The sequence below is a fragment of the Phascolarctos cinereus genome, unplaced genomic scaffold (assembly GCF_003287225.1).
Source record: "Phascolarctos cinereus isolate Bilbo 61053 unplaced genomic scaffold, phaCin_HiC Scaffold_3;HRSCAF=262, whole genome shotgun sequence".
NCBI classification, from domain to species: Eukaryota; Metazoa; Chordata; class Mammalia; order Diprotodontia; family Phascolarctidae; genus Phascolarctos; species Phascolarctos cinereus.
In genome coordinates, this window is record NW_027555736.1 from 246,658,500 (window position 1) to 246,678,749 (window position 20,250).

At 38.7% G+C, this 20,250-nt stretch overlaps 1 long non-coding RNA gene across 2 annotated transcripts in view; it reads left to right on the forward strand.

Annotated features, from left to right (window-relative positions):
- Positions 1 to 20,250, forward strand: part of LOC110220663 (uncharacterized) — an 89,959-nt gene that overhangs the window by 19,490 nt on the left and 50,219 nt on the right. The window contains exons 3-4 of one of the 2 annotated variants that reach the window (XR_002327931.1): positions 7,609 to 7,701; positions 11,604 to 11,795. This is a non-coding gene — a long non-coding RNA (uncharacterized LOC110220663). Of the gene's footprint in view, positions 1 to 7,608; positions 7,702 to 11,603; positions 11,796 to 20,250 lie in introns of those variants that run through there. The other variant, XR_013485120.1, reaches the window with a different exon arrangement.

Genomic DNA, 20,250 nt, shown 5'->3' on the forward strand with positions numbered 1-20,250 from the left:
GTATATCGAGAATTGAGAGGAAAGCTTTATCTTTTTGAAATGTTTGTTGATTTGTTGGACTGCAAATCAGTATGTCAGGCATCTCATCCAGACCCCAATCAGTATGTACACTACTAGGAGGAAATATGCTGTCAGACTGCAGAAAACACATTGCTGACGAGGAGACAAGACTGACAGAAAAACAGGGCAGCTGGGAAGGTTCTGAGGCCAAGCTTCCCAGGAGGTCTCTGACTGCAGGGGTGGACTTGTAGAAAAATATCAAATGTGGTCAATAGCGGGGAGCCCTAAGAAGCGATGAAGCATGCCTTGGATTGACTCTTTGGGGATCTGAGACACTGATTTCTCTTTGGGGGTCTTAAATATGTTTCTTACCTGAACTTTACTTTTTTTTTTAATGTGTATGCTAATGCTAGTCAAGGGTATATTGGTCTCAGAAATTAGAGGATGGTAAATCATATTGTTCAATTTGTATTTCTGTTACATGAGTAATTGTAATCTGTTGTAAGAAAACAGAAATGAAAGCCCAGAGAATGGGGTTACTGAAGAACCAAAGCTGTCTATATTACTAGAAGGCATAATTTTCTTGCAGAATATACAATATACTGTGCTACAATCATTAGCAATCTTCTGCATACATTCCTATCATTTCTCTCTGTAAATAACTAACAGGGTTCTCTATAGATTCCTTCTAGCTGTATGGACATATGCCTACTAACTGTATGTATGCATGTATGCATGTGTGTATACACAGAATATATATATATATATATATATATATTCTTACATATTTACATCTATATGTATATACATATAACATACCTAAATTATATACATATACACATACAGGGGCAGCTAGATGGTGCAGTGGATAGAATCCTGGAGTCAGCAACACCTGAGTTCAAATCCAGCTTCAGACACTTACTAGCTGTGTGACACTGGGCAAATTACTTAACCTGTTTGCCTCAGTTTCCTCATCTGTAAAAATGAGTTGGAAAAGGAAATAGCAAACCTCTCCTGTATCTTTGCCAAGAAAACCCCAAAAGGGGTCACAAAGAGTCAAACACAACTGAAAAACAACAGAACAACATATGCATACATACACACACACACACACACACACACACACATAAACATAGCACCATGTGTACAATACTGTGCTGCTCAGTGGGAATACAAATAAAAAAATTAAAAACAGTCCTTCTTGTCCTGAAGGATCTCAAATTCTACTGGGATATTAACCAAAGTCCGACAAGGACATATACTTTATTCTTTATATAGGGTTTCCCAAAAGTCTTGTGCAGTTTTAATAAGTTTGAAAGTAAAAGTGCTAAAAACTTACAAAACATCACTTGAAAGTTTAGTTATTTAAATTTTTTCACACTTGTTTATTTTTGCAAATTTTCAACCGTAAATTCTTAATTGCAATTTTCATGAGACAGAGCACCCTGTCATTTCGCACTGCACGTGTGACAGTTTTTGAATAACGCTTTCAGACCAGTAGATCGTTACAGAAACTGATCTTGTTCAGCCACCTGAGGAACCTCCTCTATCTCTGTTAGACTTTTCTGTGTGGAGTCACATGGATACTGTTTCATATGCATCATAACCTAATTGTTTACATGGTCTTAAAGCTAGAATTAAAAACACACTTTTAATCACTGAGCAGCAGCTAATAAACATTTTTACAAAGTTATCACAAAGGTTTTTATTTTTACAAGAATACTTTTTTTTACAAAAATACCTTTTAACAAAGTTTGAAAATCATCTAGAGCAATGTAGAACACAAGATAATTGTTGTGTGGATTGTCCATATGTCTATCAATATTTTTAAATTTAGATAATCTTTCCAATTTTTTTATAAGTTTATAGCATTTACACTTCTGAAATTATTAAAGCTTAAACTGCACTAAGACTTTTGGGACACATTGTATACAATACATATATATGTGTGTGTATATATATATACAAATATATGTATGTGTATATATATATGAAGGGAGTATATATAGATACTGATCCTAGTATGTGTGTATGATACACACACACACACACACACACACACACATATATATGTCCACATACTAGGATCAGTATCTATCAGGGTTCTCTCTTCCTAGGAAAAGCATAGAAAAAACGGACAAAGTCAGGATTTGACTGACTTGGGGTTGGGACATACTTAAGCTGAGCCTCCCTTGATGTGGCTTCCTGGTGGCCTCTGGCTGTGTTGATGAAGCTGTTACAAAAGGTCCGACTCAGATGAGGTAGCTCTCAGACTTTGTGGAGGTCTGATGATCACACAAATCATCACACTGTATCCTTTTGACCAGATTCTGATCGAGACAGGCCAAGTCAATAAAAGCTAGTGGTACCATATACCTTTGTTTGAATATCATTGCTGTGTTAGGGTTAAGTTAACCACCTTTTGTTAACTGTTGAATGACTTATGAGTAGCTCATTTCATCCCAACATTGACCCTGAATGTTTTTCTGCTGGTGATGATCCTAGGTGATGATCCTATACTTCCTGCTGGCCCTCTGTTGTTACAGGCTCTTTGAGACCATATGGTCTTGTCCCTGGGGTTTTCTTGGCAAAGATATTGGAGTGATTTGCCATTTCCTTCTCCAGTGTGTCCCCATTTTTACAGATGAAGAACTGAAGCAAATGGGGTTAAGTGACTTTCATAGGGTCACACAGCCAGTAAGTGTCTGAGGCCAAATTTGAACTCGGATCTTTCTGACTGTAGGCCCAGAATGATGCAAGTAGAGCCAAGACCTAAAAGGACGTCAGTGGGACAAGTAATATCAGTACATCTATTCTGAAGAAACCAACCTAAATATAGGCGGTACTCTATGCATTCTCACTATCTTTATAAGAGAGAGCTTATGATATATACCTAGAACTGTATAATCTCATTTCTCTGCTTCAAATCTTATATTACGAAAACAGAAAGGATGATACCCACCAACCATGTTGGTTAAAAGGTTGAAAGAAAAGCTTCCTTCTCAGGCTATGATAATAGATTGAAGTAAATTTATGGCATATTTGGCATACCGTTGTAATTGTCTCTCTTCAATCACTATAAAATGTACAACATCTTGTACGAATATTACTATGCTCTTGGTAGCTGTGAATGCAAGGTAAGGAAAGAGAGGAAAATATGAAATAATGTTTGATCTGACAAATCAGAGCTTAAATAGACCTATTCAATGTTATGATCTCCACCTTTTCTGACATATACATTACCACAGTGAAGGTAGAAATGAGATCAGATGATGAATAATGGTCATCTGGCTTTAAACCACAGGGTACTTCATGGGATCTCTGATTTGGGTCCTACCATTTCATGGTACCTATGGAGAGACAAGGCTGACCATGTTCCCAGGGGACATAAGGAAGAAAGAGTCCTATATCACATGTTTACTATCAAAGTCCTGATATTCATTCCCATCTACAGTAGTTTAATTTCCTCATTAGCATTTGGTATTTGGACGACACTAATAGTACTGTCAGGTAAAGTAGAAGAAAAGCAATGGGGAAAATGCCAGGAGGCATAATTAAAATGAAGTGCTAATAACTTGGCCCATCAGAAGCACAGTTCATTAAGCAGCCCTGCCAACTGGAAAGGAGCTGGCTGAGTCTGTGAACAGAGGCCATTTGGAGCAAGGTTTTCTGTCCTCACTGCTGTGCCCATTGACACAGCTCTTGCCACTGTACCCATTGACATAGCTCTTACCTTGCCCCTACTAGTGGGCTGCCTACTGGCCCAGGTCTTGTTCAGATCCTTCATGAAAGAGCTTCTGATCTATCCTAACAGATGCTACTACATCTCATACTGATTAAATGGCTCTTTAGTGTTTGTCAAATGTATCTTCCTAGAGCAAGGGCAATGCAGGAGTGATTTGCCTCCCTAAAACATGGACTCATGATTTAGAATTGAAGGAGACCTTAGAAATCATTCAGTTCAATGCCCCTCATTTTTCAGATGATGATATCCTTCAGAGTGATCTAGAAGCTTTGGACAACTGGATGATTTTTTAGGACCCGGCACAACCTCAAGCCACTCCAGTACCTTTGCCAAGAAAATCCCAAATAGGGTCAAGAAGAGTCAGACAAATGAAACGACTCAACAACAAAAATAAAAAAACACCCTACAGATAAAATATCAGATTGAAAAAGGGATGGGGATATAGGCAATGATAGATAACATTCTCCTCCACCCCACCTGAGCCACACACAAAGAGAGATCTTGTCATCACCCTTAAACACACCATCTCCATGTTCAAGAAGCCCAAAATCTCTTTATCTGCTCATAATCTTTTGGTTTCCCACCTCTCCCTCTGCCTTCCCTTACCAAACCCTACTCTTCATCCATACCATGACTTCCAATCCCTTGACACCTCAGTTCTCTCCCAGGCCATCACTAATTCTCTCTTTTCCCCATCTTAATCTTTTGACGAACCAGTTAGACTCTCCACCATGCTCCTCTTTAGAATCTCTGGCCCCACTATCATATTGGCAACCATGCCCTGACAAAGCTCAAGCTTAGATCATTCCCACCATCCATCACCTTTGTTCCCATGCACGTGGTGCTGAATGAAGGTGGAGAAAAATCATGAAACTGTGATGACTGAGTCCATTGCAAATTCATGTTATACAACCTCAACTGGGCCCTTCTTGGGTGCTAGGCAATCCAACCATACCTCCCTTATCAGTTCATAAACCCATTCTCCATAGTGGCTCTTCTAAACCTTTTCATCCCTCCTTAAACTTCTCATGACTCCTTCTCCCCCACTCTCTCAACAGAGATCTTTGTCTTATATTTTACAGAAAAAATAGAAGCCATTTGCTGTGAGCTCCCTCTTCTCCCCTCTTTCACATCTCCTATCTCTTGATACTTTCTGCTACTATCTCCTTCTTCACTCCTGTCCTGGATGAAGAATTGGCCTTACTCATTACCAAGGCTGACCCCTCTATCTGCACAAGTGATCCCATTCCATCCCATCTCCTCCAACAGTTTGCTCCCTGTGATCCTCTGTGATCCTCACTTGTGATCCTCACTCTCTCAATTATCTTCAATGTCTCTTTGCCTACTGGGTCCTTTCCTTTTGCCTACAAGCATGCCCTTGTCTCCTCCGTCCTCAAAAAAGTCACCCTGGAAGCTAGGTGTCACAGTAGTTACAGTGCCATGCCTGGAGTCAAAGTGCAATGCCTGGCACATAGTATCACATAAAAGTTATTATTATTATTATTATTATTATTATTATTATTATTATTATCATATCCTCACTATCATCCTATATCTTTTCTGTCTTTCATTGCTAAAATCCTTGGGAAAGCCATCTACAATAGTTGCTTCTACTTTCTCTCCTCTTACTTTCTTATTAAGCCCCACTAATACAGTTTCCAGTTTCATCATTATCCCAAAACTACTCTCTCCAATGTTACCAATGACCTCTTCGTTGTCAGACCAATGGACTTTAATCATCCTCATTCTTCTTGACTTTTCTTCTGCCTTTGACATTGATTACTCTCTTCTTGATACTCTCTTCTTTCTAGTTTTTCAGGACACTGCTTCCCCTGATTCTCCTCCTACCTATGAGATGTCTCCTCTGCTGAATCCTCTTACATTACAGGTCATGCCCACTAACAATAGGTATCCCATGGGGCTCTTTCCTAGGCCCCTTTTCTTCCTCTACACTGCTTCACTTGGTGACCTCATCAATTCCCATAGATTTAATTATCATCTCTATGCTGATGAATCTCAAATCTACCTAACTTGCACTTAAACACTCTGCTGACCTCCAGCCTTATATCTTCAACTACATTTCTGACATCTCAGACTAGATGTCCAGTAGATGTCTTAAACTAAACGTGTCTAGAACTGAACTCATTTTCTTTCCTCCTCAACTTTCCACTTCTCCAAATTTCTCTATTACCATTGAGGGCACTAGTATCAACCCAGTCCCTCATGCTTGCCCCTCTACCCCTCACTATCTCTCACCCCAGATCCAATCTGTTACCAAGACCTGTTGATTTTGCCTTTCTAACATCTCTAGATTATGCCCCCTTTTGTCTGATACTGCCATAGAGGGATGCAGTGTGCATCTGGTTCATTGTATTGGTGCAGACCCTCACATTCAGACTATTGCAATAACCCTCTGATGGGTCTGCCCGCCTCAAGATTCTCCATTCCAGTCCATCCTCCACTCTACTGCTAAGGTGATTTTCCTAAAGCACAAGTCCTACCATATCAATCCCATACTATCACCTCCAGGATCAAATACAAAATCCTATTTCACATTCTAAGTCCTTAAGTCCTCTCCTGACCTCCTCTTTCCAGTCTTCATACAGCTGACTTTCCTCCATATTCTTTGTGCCCTAATGACACCAGCCTTCCTGCTTTTTCACAGACAAGGCACTCCATCTCTAGGCTCTGAGCATCTTCTCTGGCTGTCCTTCATACCTGAAATGCTCTCCATCTTCATCTCTGCCTCCTTATTGACTTCAAGTTCCAACTAAAATCCCATTCTCTACAGGAAATCTTTCCCATCCCCTCTTAATTCTAGGAACTTTACTCTGCTAAATATCTTCTTTTCATCCTGTATGTAGCTTGTTTGTATGCACCTTTTCGTTTGTTGCCTCCCCCATTGGATTGTGAGAGCAAAAACCATATTTTGCTGATTTTTGTATCCACAGCACTTAGAAGAATAACTGGCACATAATAGGCACTTAATAAATGTTTATTGACTGACTGGAAGGGCTTGCTGGTAAATGTTTAACAATCAGCTTTCAAAAAATATGCTCATGATACATTTGAGTATAATTTGCATTATTAACATTTCTCCATCATTTTAAGTCTAGAAAATCAAAAAAACATTAAAGCAAGCCTTGATTTATAGCATTTACCAATTTCTGAGGTATAAATGCTCACACTTAAAATTTAATAGTTAGATATTTTGAGCCATATACCCCTGGATTTTTACTTAAACCTTTATTTAATGGAATGTAAGTTCTTTGAGGTCAGAGTCTATTTCATTTCTTGTTCTTATGTCCTCAGAGCCTAGCAAAGTGTCTGATATATAGTAAATGCTTAACAATGCTATTAATTAATTAAATACCTATTCTATACAGCGCAATATTCTAGACAGTAGAGGAGAAAAAAGTTTGGAAGGTAGCAAAGTAGTGAAACCTGAGGCCCCAAATAATCACAATTATAACACGCTATGTTTCTATAGGGCAGCTAGGTAGTGCTGTGGATAGAGTACCAAGCCTGGAGTCAGGATGACCAGAATTCAAATCTGTCCTCAGACAAGTTAACTGGCTATGTGACTCTGGGCAAGTTACATAAACCCGTTCACCTCAGTTTCTTCAACTGCAAAATGAACCAAAGAAGGAAATGGCAAACTACTTCAGTATCTTTGCCAAGAAAACCTCAAACAATATCACTGAGAGTCAGACATGACTGAAACAACTGAACAACAATGACAAAAAATGTTTCTATGGTAATTAAAAGTTCAGAAAGCACTTTTACATTTATTATCTTAATTATTCATTGCAGGAAAAATTAGAAAGTAAGTATAACAAGTATTTTTAATTTTTGTTTTACAGATAAGGGAACTGAGACTCAGAAAAATGAAATAATTTCCAAGGGTGTGTTGGAACCAGTTCCGATCCCAGAACCCAATTATTAAATTTTTCCAGGTAAGTATTTACACCTTAGAAATCAGCAAACATTACAAATCAGAGCTCGATGATTACTTTCTTTGTTGTCTAGACTTAAGAAAGTGATGAAGAAAATGTTAATAACGCATATTAAACTTACAAGTGTGTCCTGCGTTTTCAGAAAGCTGGTTATTAAAGTTTTAACAGCATATGCCTGAATTTACCCAAGGTCACATAGATAGTAAGTGAAAGCGCTAAGACCTATGTCATTTAATTCCTACTTCCAAGTTCTTTATAAAATATCAGGTTAATAAGTTATTTATCTATAAGAATGACACTATTGGCTCTACAATCAGCAACACATACATACTGGTATGGTTTTCATTAATGGGGAAGGATTTTTTATTTTTTTCAAGTCTATCCATATTCTCATTCATTGTGATCAAAGGCTTACAATTACGAGACATCTTTCGTTGTTGTTGAGCTGTTCTTCAGTAATATCTGACTCTTCGTGACCCCTTGGCAAAGATACTGGTGGTTTGCCATTTCCTTCTCCAGCTCATTTTACAGATGAGGAAACTGAGGCAAACGGGGTTAACTGACTTGCCCAGGGTCACAAAGCTAGTAAGTGTCTGAGGCCAAATTTGAACTCAGGAAGATGGATCTTTCTGACTGCAAGTCAAGCACTCTATCCACTGTGTCACCTAGCTTCTCACGAGACACCTGACTATGGTCAAAGGCATACAGTCTGTGGTCATAGGTCAAAAGGAGCAAAGCTAACAGCTCTGCTTGGGACTTGAACATGTAACTTTGCTTGGCTTCTACTGTCCCAACCAAGAAAGCTGTTAAGCCATAGCTCTAGGCCGGGGACTGATCACAGTGTACAGATACATTGGAAATGAGATTGCCAAATACTGAAGACAACAATCTTTAAAACAGCTAATCCAGCTGCTGTGTTTCAGTGATATGGACTGGATCCTATTTGGAGGACCCTATTCATTGACTGACCATCTTCCTGATAGGGCGTGGGAGCTCATGACTGTCAGCGAATAAGGGGACATATTACTAGAATCCTAAACCTGTACAAAAGGAGAGCTTTATCACTGGACATTTATAATCCTAGCTCTCGGGGAGGCTAAGGCTGGAGGGGTGATCAAGCTTGGGAATTCTGAGCTACTCCGAAGTAAACTGACTGGGTTTGGCCTTAACATAGTGAGTCCCCAAGAGCAGATGGATACTAGGGTTGCCTAAGGAGGAGTGAATTGACCCAGGTTAGAAACAGATCAGGTTAAGTGAGCTGATCAGTGGTGGGATCAGGCCTGTGAATAACCTTTGTATTTCCAGCCTGGGCAACATTGAGAGATACAATGTTGAAAAAAAAAAAGAAGAGGATAGAAAAGCAAAGGAAAGAGGCGAAAATAATAGGGAAAGGAAGGGGAGGCAAAGGAGGGGAGGAAGGAAGGAAGAAAGGAAGGAAGGAAGGAAGGAAGGAAGGAGGGAAGGAGGAAGGAAGGAAGGGAGGAAGGAGGGAAGGAAGGAAGGAAGGAAGGAAGGAAGGAAGGAAGGAAGGAAGGAAGGAAGGAAGGAAAGAAGGAAGGAAGGAGGGAAGGAAGGAAGGAGGGAAGGAAGGAAGGAAGGAAGGAAGGGAAGGAAGGAAGGAAGGAAGGAAGGAAGGAAGGAAGGAAGGAAGGAAGGAAGGAAGGAAGGAAGGAAAGAAAAGGAAGAGGAGAAAACAGGAGGCGAGCTTTGTTTACTACAAATCATATTAAAAGGACCTGACATTTTTCTTAGTTTTGTTGATTCAATTGTACCAGACAAACACCTTATCTAGTTTTTGCTTGTTTTTGTTTTACTTTCTATTACCTTGTCTGGAATTACTGTTTCATTTGTTTTGTTGAATGGATCTTCTATCTATTGCAGTGTGTCCAATGGTGAACCAGGTTAATAAACTGTATGCATGCTGCAAACTCTATTAGTGCCCCTGAGTGGTCCAAGTGCCTTTTGGAACAAGGCTTTCCTCTTTGGCTGTAGAAGCCTCACCCAGCTTTTTAATTCTAATGCTGAAATTCCCAGCATACTCCAAGAATTGCAACAAAGAGAGTGACTAAGTTATCTATACCTCTCATGGTACTCGGGAAAACAAGATAGCTGTTTGAAAGTAGGTACAACCACCTGACTGCTGTGGCAACCACATGAGAGAGGATATGCAGTTTTATACCAAGAAACTGTTGCTGGGGCTCAGATGCTTACTACTTATGTGACTTTGAACAAGTTGCTTAGCCTGCTGGGCTTCCCTTTTCTCATTCGTTAAATGGCCTCTAAGGTCCCTTCTAGCTCTATATCTACAATCTCTCCCATTTTAAGGATGGGAAAACTGAGGCACAGAGATAAAAAGCATTATTTTCCTCTAGGAGCAAATAATTGCTTTTGGAGATACAATTTAATTCTTTAAGGTGATCCTAAAGCTAAATTTATTTGGCTGAAACAGCAATAACTATACAGTTTGTTTTCTTTGTTGGATTAGGCTTGTGATATCATTGGCAAACAAAGTCCTAGACAGCAAACTCCCTGTACCAACACAGATTAACACCTGCTCTGCAATTTACAGTATCAGAGCTTCTTGAGGACACTCAGAGGCTAAGTAACTTTCTTATGGTCACCCAGACAATATCTCCAAGAGTGGAAATTTAAATCCAGGTATGACTTAAGAGTCATTGACAACATGGTCTAAGAGAGAGAGTTCAGCTTATCAAAAGAGCCAGCTAGTTTTCAGGGAATGGTCTGACTATAGAGGAATCTAAAGTAGATCTCATCTTGCCTAAGACTCACAGTCTAAAACTAGATGATGTGGTGGATAGAGAACTAGGCTTGGAAATAGGAAAACCTGCATTCAAATGTGACATTAGACACTAAGTAGCTGTGTGACCCTAAGCATGTCACTTAACTTCTCTCTGTCTGCTTCAGTTTTCTCACCTGCAAAGAGTGGTATTAATAGCAACTGCCTCCCAGGGTTGCTGTGAGAATAAAATGAGATAATATTTAGTAAGTGCTTTGTAAACCTTAAAGTGCTATATAAATGTTATCTGTTACTATTATTAAAATAGTTTCTTCATGTGGTAAGTCAATGTCCATTGACTTTACATATATATATATATATATATATATATATATATATATATATTCTCTCTCTGTCTCTCTCCCTGCTCTCTTTCACCTTCTCTCTCACCCTTGCTCCCTCTGCTTCCTCCTCTCTGTCTCTCTCTGTCTCACACACACACACACACACACACACACACACACACACACATACACACACACTCACAAAAAGGCAACAATTATATTTTTCCCAGGACCTTTTATGTGTGACAAAGCCCATTCTCTTTGGCCAGCTCAGTGGACTCCTAGATAAATAAGTATCTAACCAAAAAAAGCTATTGAATTCCCCCATAAGGGAATTGATTCTGAAGTACAGTAACCTAGGAAATAAGTTGGTATCGATAGAATCTTTCCTTAGGAGAGAACCAGATTATGTGGAAATCTTATGACCATGAGAAGGAAAACAAGGTGTTATAATTTAGTTTGGGTGTTTTGGAAGGAACATTGGAGTTGAAGTCAGAAGAACTGGATTCACATTCTGGCTTTGCCATTTAATCCCTGTTTGACCTTGGGCTCTAAAATTTAGCACTTTACAAATATTATCTCATTTTTCTTCACCATAACCCTGGAAGGAAGGCTTATTATTATTATTATTATTATTATTATTATTCTCATTCTGTAAATGGGGATACTGAGAGGCAGACATTAAGTTAAGTGACTTGCCCAGGATCACCCAGCTAGTCAGTATCTGAGGCAGGATTTGAACTCTGATTTTTCTAACTCTAGGTCTAGCACTCTAGCAGCCTCTCATGATCTTTTTTCACCTTCTACTACATCCCTTTCAGGATGTTCTGCCAGCCATCAAAAATTTAACAGAGAAAACCAAGGTGGATGGAAAAGCACAAGAGGAAGAAAGATGGTGCCTTTTGCCCTGGGTTATTGATCTGACAACATCTCTACAACCCAAGTATTCTATGCACTGGAGCACTTGGCTAAAATAATCTATTCTAAGCTAAAAATATACAACTTCTCAGGAAATCAGCAAAGAAAAACTAAAGAAAAAATAAATGAGCTTTAGGCTATTCTTAACTTACGAAAATGCAATCACCTTCCTTTGTTTAACTCAACATAAGGCAATTCAACTTTGTTTAGAATCTTTTTTCTAAGTCAGTTTATTCTAAGATGTTTCTCAGAGAAAAAGAGTAAATACTAGTGAAAGAATGAGCTTACACTGGTGAAAGCTTTTCAGGTGTTGCATTAGTATCTGCATATGAAATTCTAGCCAGAGAGGTAGAAAGATATCTTGCCCATTGGGTTTAGCTTAGTTGCTGTAGTTTTTCCCCATCCACTTATCTATATAGGACAAGGAAGAGGTTTGGAGTTGAATGGCTGGGGAATCCTAAACTCCAGAGTTGTTTGGTAGCAAGGTGAATAGCCCTTACATGGATAATGACTGAGAGCAGTCTAGGCCTCAGAGATTAAGATCAGGAGTTTTAGAAAATGCTTGCCATAAGCTAAAGGGAAGTCACCTATGGACCCCTCACACCAAGAGACCAGGAAGTTGAGAAGCCTGGAGCACGTATGTCCACAACCACAGTGTAGCTGTGCTCTGTTGGGTGTGACTTTATCCTAACAATCTGAAGTACCAAGTAGAAAAGGTATTGCCCAAATTCAATCTTCTTCCATTATTTGAACAAACGCATTTGTTGGGGTGGTGTTGGTGTTGGTGGTATAATCCTCTTGAGATGTACATTTCTGAGCCATTGTCTGAGTTGGGTAGTCTTTTCATGACCGGCAGATGGTCTCTTTTGCTTAGAGTCTCTGAGGCGAGTATCAATTTCTAGTTACTCCTCAGGGAATGTAATTGGATGGAAATAAATGGTTGTAGTGGATTTTCTTTTCAGGGTCCTGCCAGTTTCTGGAGATATTTTGTTAACAAACAGGTTTCATAATCCCCCAGTGACTTGGACTGGATGAATTTTCCATTCTAGTAACCTGTGTGTCCCATGAAGACCAAGGTTTCTTAGCAAAATTCTGTCATATCATTGAAGGTCTTGATGATGAACTCGAACATATTATCGTTTATTTATTTTTGTTTTCTTCTGGGATCAGTTGTAGTTGTAGCCAGATGGTAAGCTTCCTTTGCTTTTTCCCTCAGGCTATTGGTTCTGAGTGTCTGATGCTTCTCCATCCACAGAGACTCCAAAATACAAGTCACGGTTCACACTCAAAAATCAGTAGGTAGGGTGCAAAGCCAATGGCATCTTTTCTTGTGGAATTGTACATTTGTACTAAAAGAGCTACACGCTGGTTCCACTGAGATTTCCTTCTGGCCTCAGAGAAGACAACGTGTTCAACATTGTGTAACTGAAGTGTTCAGATGGTGTAGTAAAGTGTTTCACGTAAAGAGTAAAGAGGCTTCATGATGCTAGCCAAAATAAACACCCTTTGAGCAGTGTGCTTTCAAAGTCTCTGTCTTGTTTGGAATGGATCCTGGTCGAAAGTTCTGAGAAATATTTCTCCCATGATACTTTAGTAATTGTGGAAAATTTTTGATTCCTGGACAGATGTGATTATGCTTACTTTGTGAAGTGGTCAGCCACTACTAATATATGGCTTATATTTCTGCTATTTCCTTCCAAAGATAGAAAGTCAATGCAGACAAACTTCCAAGTTCTTAGCACTTCACGTTCTCCAAATATGTAGCATGAACTGGCAGTACTTTTTCTTTGCACACCTGAGCTCAAGGCTCATACTTCTTGGAGACATTGTATTTATCTCAGGCCAATAAAATGTTTCTTACTGGAGACAGGCTCCTGCCTTGACCCGTGTGTCCAAAGTCATTACTTGAAGTTTTCATATCCATAGCTGTGTAACATCACCTGTTTTATAGTATCGTATGTGGGTTCTACAACAGTCCGGTTGTATTCCATTGTATACCTCCAGTTTCTGTCATTATCTCAACATGAATATGCCTTCAAAGGACTGAAGGTAGATCCAACGAATCAAGGTTTACATGTGTAAGGAGGGGACTGGCCAGTGAGGGCTTAGAACATGCTTGGAATTCAACTTCCTGGTGTTAGATACAGATAGAGATAGAGATAGAGATAGAGATAGAGATAGAGATAGAGATAGAGATAGAGATAGAGATAGAGATAGAGATAGAGATATGGATATAGATACGGATATAGATACGGATATAGATATAGATATGGATACAGATATAGATACGGATATAGATATAGATATAGATACGGATACAGATACGGATACGGATACAGATACGGATACGGATACAGATACGATACGGATACAGATACAGATACGGATACGGATACGGATACGGATACGGATAGATACGGATACAGATACGGATACGGATACAGATATAGATACGGATACAGATATAGATACAGATACGGATACAGATACAGATATGGATACGGATACGGATACGGATACGGATACAGATATAGATATAGATACGGATACAGATACAGACACAGATATAGATATAGATACAGATACAGATACAGATACAGATATTGATATAGATATAGATATAGATACAGATACAGATACAGATACAGATACAGATACAGATACAGATATAGATATAGATATAGATAGATACAGATACAGATACAGATATAGATATATAGATACAGATACAGATACAGATACAGATACAGATACAGATATAGATATAGATATAGATATAGATATAGATATAGATATAGATATAGATACAGATATAGATATATAGATATACACGTAGCCCTCTGGCTCCAATCCCAACATGTAGAACTTTGGAAGCCTGTTTCCAACCATGTGTAACTGAGAACCTGGTACTGTATTATAATTAAAAGTCTTCTAAATGGCTGTAGAACTAGAAGAGCTGGTGATTGTGGAGGTGCTGTGCTGGAAATTAATGTGCATAGAAAAGAGATAGTCCACTGATCACTCATTCTTTTCTTTCCTTGTGGTAAGTGAGGCAAGAAATGCTATGAGCTTTGGATTGGGGAGTGGTGGTAGTAGTGGTAGCATGAACATGCAATCCTATACCTGACTGCTGCATCAACTTTTGCATTTGGAAGATTCAGAAGCCCCATGAGAGGTCCAGTTGGCTCTTGGGTCCAATATCAGAGCCCAGTGGAGATAGTAACATTGGCGACCCAAGCAGTAATGACTGATGAGAGAGGAAGCGTCTACAGACAGATATGGAAAGGAAGTCACCTGAGGATGGCAGTGGTTTTGGGGATCATAATGGAGCACCAGCTGTGGACCCTAGAAAGCACTGATCCTCACAGACCAGCAAAGGAGCTACACCTAAAGGGAAAAGGACTCCCTGTGTCAGGACTTGTGAGGTAGCCCTTTGCCACATGTGTACCCTATAATATACCTCACTCTCTTTGTATTTTAAGTCTTAAGTCCCCTCTCCCCAAAGATCATGTGTGTTCAAGGAGAAAGTGTGTCTTTTGTATCAACTGTTCTTTCTATAACCTTCTAAATAAATCCCTTTCCTAAAAGCTAACAAATTGGTTAATAATAGGTACATACCGGTGAAGGAATATTAGAAGTCACAGCTCAGGTTTACCCTAGAAACCTGAAGGGAATAAATAATAGTTAGTCACCATCTGACTCACAGATCCAACCTGTGAGTGCACAGATGGGGAAGGAAAGTGGGTGCTACATATATGCTGCTGGTATAGTATTTGGTAGAAACTACAAACTTTCATTTGCACTCCCATCGCATGTGATTCAGGTCTTTGGGTGTTACCTATAGCTTTCGATTCTTCTTTAGGTATTATATAAATTCAATGTCACCTGGCCTTCTGGGTAGAATATTTGTATCCACATTAGTGAATGTATGTTAAATTCATGGTTGGAAAGTACTTCTACCCACCTCTGGCAAACAGCAGCTCACTTGGCACTGCTCAGAACATACCTCAGTGTGTTGCTGTCAATTCACACTTGCAATTCCTCCCCAACATAAAGTCTGAATTTCTCAGTTCCAACCTACATTAAAACCAAGAATTTCAGTTTGTGTATAGGTTTTTGAGTTTCACTTTCATTCAGACCTCCCTTGGAAAATGAAGATGGTTTCTGTAAGTCTGCTTGAGCTCGGCAAGCTGGCATTTGTATTCAGGATGAAAGGCTTGTTTGGTCTGGTATAGGCCATAACTGGTGTATACATAAAGAAACTGACCAAATCTTTGAAAACTTGTTCACATCTATCAATCCACTGATCTTCAAAGATCTACTCTGAATTCTCCCTTTTGCTTCTGTTTCTCTTCAAAGATATATGCTTAAGTGAGGTCATTCAGTGGCTTAGTAATAGCAGCACAGTTTCTAAGAAATTTTTGATAATGATTGTGGAATCTTAGAAAAGTCTTTAGGTCTCAAAAGATCTTTGTAATTGGCCAAGTCAGGAGTATGTATATCTATCTTCTCTGGGTCAATGCTCACGCCTTGTTGAGATACTCTGTGATTTCAAATGAGAGAGGAGCTACGCAATTAGCACTTAAGTGAAAATGTTGGGCCATTGTTCTTTAGCCAATGCAATGTTTTTATTAGACTCTATTCATGTTCTTCCAGAATCTTCCCAAAGACAGTGTTGTCATTGGGACACACCAATATCCACCAGTAGTTCATGTCTTGAACTGTTTTTTAATCAGTCTTTAAAAAGTGGTAGATGTCCCTGAAATGCCCTGGGGCATAAGATCAAACTGGTGACAAATTTAGGTGGACAGATGAGAGTAGTCTCCTTATCCTTTTCTACCATAGTAATCTGGTCATAACCACTGCACAACCCAATATTGAGAATCAGTGGCTGCCTACTAAATAATCCAATACATCTTGAGCTCTTGGCGTGGTGTACTTATCCACTTTGGTTCTTATGGTTATAAGAAATTTTTCCAGATAATGCCTGGAATGGTCGACAGTTAATGAGCTGGATATTGCGAGTTGATTTTTGGGCACATTCCGACATCCCACTCATGCATTGACAACATGTCAATGTTGTTGAGTTTCTTACTCAATGAGCCTTTTCTATTCCCTTGGTACTGGAGAATCCTCTAAGTCAAAGTTCTCTGGATCTATTACAGAGGTTGAAGGATCAGCGCTCTCATGATATTTAAACTCTTACCACTTAGTTTTCTCCTCCTATTTGTCTCTCCACAGGCTACACACATGGTCAAAACATGTAGATACAGAGTCCTAGCTTGCGTTTGAATTATTCTTAGTATTTTTAGTAGTCTGAAATTGGTTCCAGTTAGAGCTGATACTCCATTGATGGAGGGGGATTTGCCTTGTTGATCTAAGCAATTTCTTTGGGGCATTCCAAGGCAGGTAGGTGGTACGGTAGATAGAGTATTAGACTTGCAATCAAGAAAACCTGAGTTCCAGTCCAGTATCAGACGCTTACTATAGTGTGATCCTGGCAAGTCACTTAATCTACTTGTATCACTTTCCTCATTTGTAAGATGATGATAATAATAGCACTTCTCAGGTTGCTGTTAAGGAAAAAAAACTATTTATCAAGTGCTTTGGTAGCTCTATCTTTCTGGTCTTCTCCTGGTGTTAATATTTGCGTATTAAGCTAGGTTTCCCTCCTTCCTCTGTCTCATCATTTTTCCAAGTGGAACAGGTGTGCCCCTGGCTCCTCTACTTGCACCTAGGTGGCACAGTGGATGGAGTGCTGGGCCTGAAGTTAGGAAGACTCATCTCCCTGAGTTCAAATCTGGCCTCAGACTCTTACTAGCTTTGTGATCCAGGGCAAGTCATTTAACTCTGTTTGCCTCAGTTCGCAATCTGTAAAACAACTAAAGAATAAAATGGCAAACCGCTCCAGTATCTTTGCCAAATGGGGTCATGAAGACTCAGATATGACTGAAAATGACTGAACAACAACAACATTTATGCAGCAGTTTTCTTCATGATAGCCAAATATTAGAAATTATGTGTGTGTACTTTTATTAGAGAATGGTTGAACAAATTGTGGTATGTGAATACAATGGAATATTTTTATGCTGTAAGAGATGATTAAATGTATGATTTCAAAGGAAACTGGGAAATTTTCTATAAACTGTTGCAGAGTAAAGTGAGGACAAAGAGTGCAATTTATACAACGACAGCATTACAGAGCAAAATAACTTTGAAAGATTTTGATCACTGCAATGATGAGCCACGAGTCCAAAAGCCTGCAGATGAAAAATGCTTCTCGCCTCCTGCCAGAGAGGTGATGCACTTAAAGTGCAGAAAAACACATACATTTTCAGACATGACCAATGTGAGAATTTGTTTTGCTGGATCATGCATGCTCGTAATGTGAGTTATAGTTTTCATTTTTAAATTTGCTCAATTTTGCCAGGTGGTGGGAGGGACAGGTTATAATTATTATTTAATAGAAAAAATTTTAAATGCTAACCTTCCCCTCCAAAACCAACATTTTCTAACCTGTAAATAGAAATAATTATAATTGCGCTATGCATCTTATAGGATGATTGTGAGGTAGTTGCATTTTATACCTTAAAGTGTTATATAAAGGCAAGCTGTTTTTATTCTTAATAACTTGCAATTATACACACACAACAATTATAACTCAAATGTATCTGATTTCATCAATATGAGGATGCCTTCATTGATGCAGATTGTAAATGATTCATGACTACCCATTTTGTGGAGCTCTCAGTCCTATCTTAAAAAGTTCTCTACTGAGGTCTCTTCAAGGCACTGTGAGCTTTTTTGCTTTCTCTTGACATTGGGTGGATGCCACTGAGCCATGCAAGCTTCCCATTGGTTATCTCTCCTTCTTAACCAGGTAAAAGTCCATGTCCTTTTCTGCTCATTCATTTTATTAACGACAAGGTTTTTATTCTGGTTCTTCATAATTACTTATCTATAATGTGACTAATCATACCTGAAAGCACAGAGTTCTATAGGTTTCTAGTCACTCTACCAATTGGTAATTATAGTTATACAATACATACATACATACATACATACATACACGCATATATAATTATAGCAATAGCAGCATCAATAGTAATGATTTTAGTGTTTAGTAATACTATTTTAGGTTCCAAGATGTCACTGTTTTAATAAAGAGATAATAAGCTTGGTGCCTGAAATCCCAGTTCCTGGGGAGACTTGAGGCTGGTGTATCTCTTGACCTGAACTCGAGAGTTCTTAACTAAGTTTATTGGATATCTACACTAAGTTCAGCATTAGTTTCATAATTGCCATTGGGAGAGGAGGGGATCACTTTGCTTAAGGAAGAATCAACTGGCCCGAGTCAGAAAGTGAGTAGCTCAAAGCTTCTGCGCTGATCCGTGGTGGGGTAAGTAGCTCTTGCATTTCCAGCTTCAAAACGATAGGCAGTCATTTAAAAATTAATAAAATAATAGTGAAATTTTTAATAAAATAGACACTTGCATGTCAGGAATTTGTGATTATCCTCTCCTCTGATATAGATGGTGAATTCTTGACTGTTATCCTAAGTCTCCATGACCAGCTTTTTGTTGATGTAATTCAGCTGTTTCTCATGTAGCAAGCAGTCTGTACTTGGGTCATATTCAAAGCTTTTGTTTTTTGGTAGGACTTGCTAATATTTGCACCCTATTGGCATAGCTCTTCGAGTTTCCAAGATCACCTTCATACCAGAATGTGGAATTGAGGTAGAATTTTAGTGGAAGAATAAAAGAGATACTTTTTATCTAAATAAAGGATGATAATAACAAAAAAATAGTACACCAATCTCTTAATTAACCATGTCTACAATTTTTTAATTTGATTAAGTTACCCACTAGCGTACTCTAATTGAAGGCCTATACATACATATTTATTTACTTGTTTATCTAGATCTAGATATATTCATATCTATACATCTATATAGCTGTATCTCACACACTTACTCATAGTTATAGTTACACACGTACACATATTCAAACACCCTAAAATACTTCAGAAATATTCCTCAAAGCCAAAACTGTGGGGTAGGCAAGGTCAGTTGTTGCTTAGAGGGATAAGGGGGAGGTAAATTGAGGAACACTTTAAAATAAGTGCCTTTTCATGGAGCTTAACCAATATTTGTTGGATTTATGAATAGATATTATTAGGAACATAGCTATTAGAAAGATTTCTTTGATCTTTGGGCTAAGGCAATCATATTTTAGATTTTCTATGAGGAGATTTAAAATGAAACCAGCAGTTCTAAATTCCCACAAAACAATACCTTTAAGAGGTAAAACTCTTCTTGCTTTCAATGGAGGAGGGGTACATCTTTTTCTCACCTTGCCAAGGGCACAGACTTGCCTTATTCTTGCTCTGGCATTCACATATTATTAACATTGATGTGTCAATCATAAATCATTCTTATCTGTTGCCTCTCTTGGGCCACATAATGTTAGCCTGGTTAAATATGCTCTATGTACTTGAGAGAAATAAAAACGTATTTAATTCAGGCTTTTCCTTCCTTCACCCTGGCCTTCT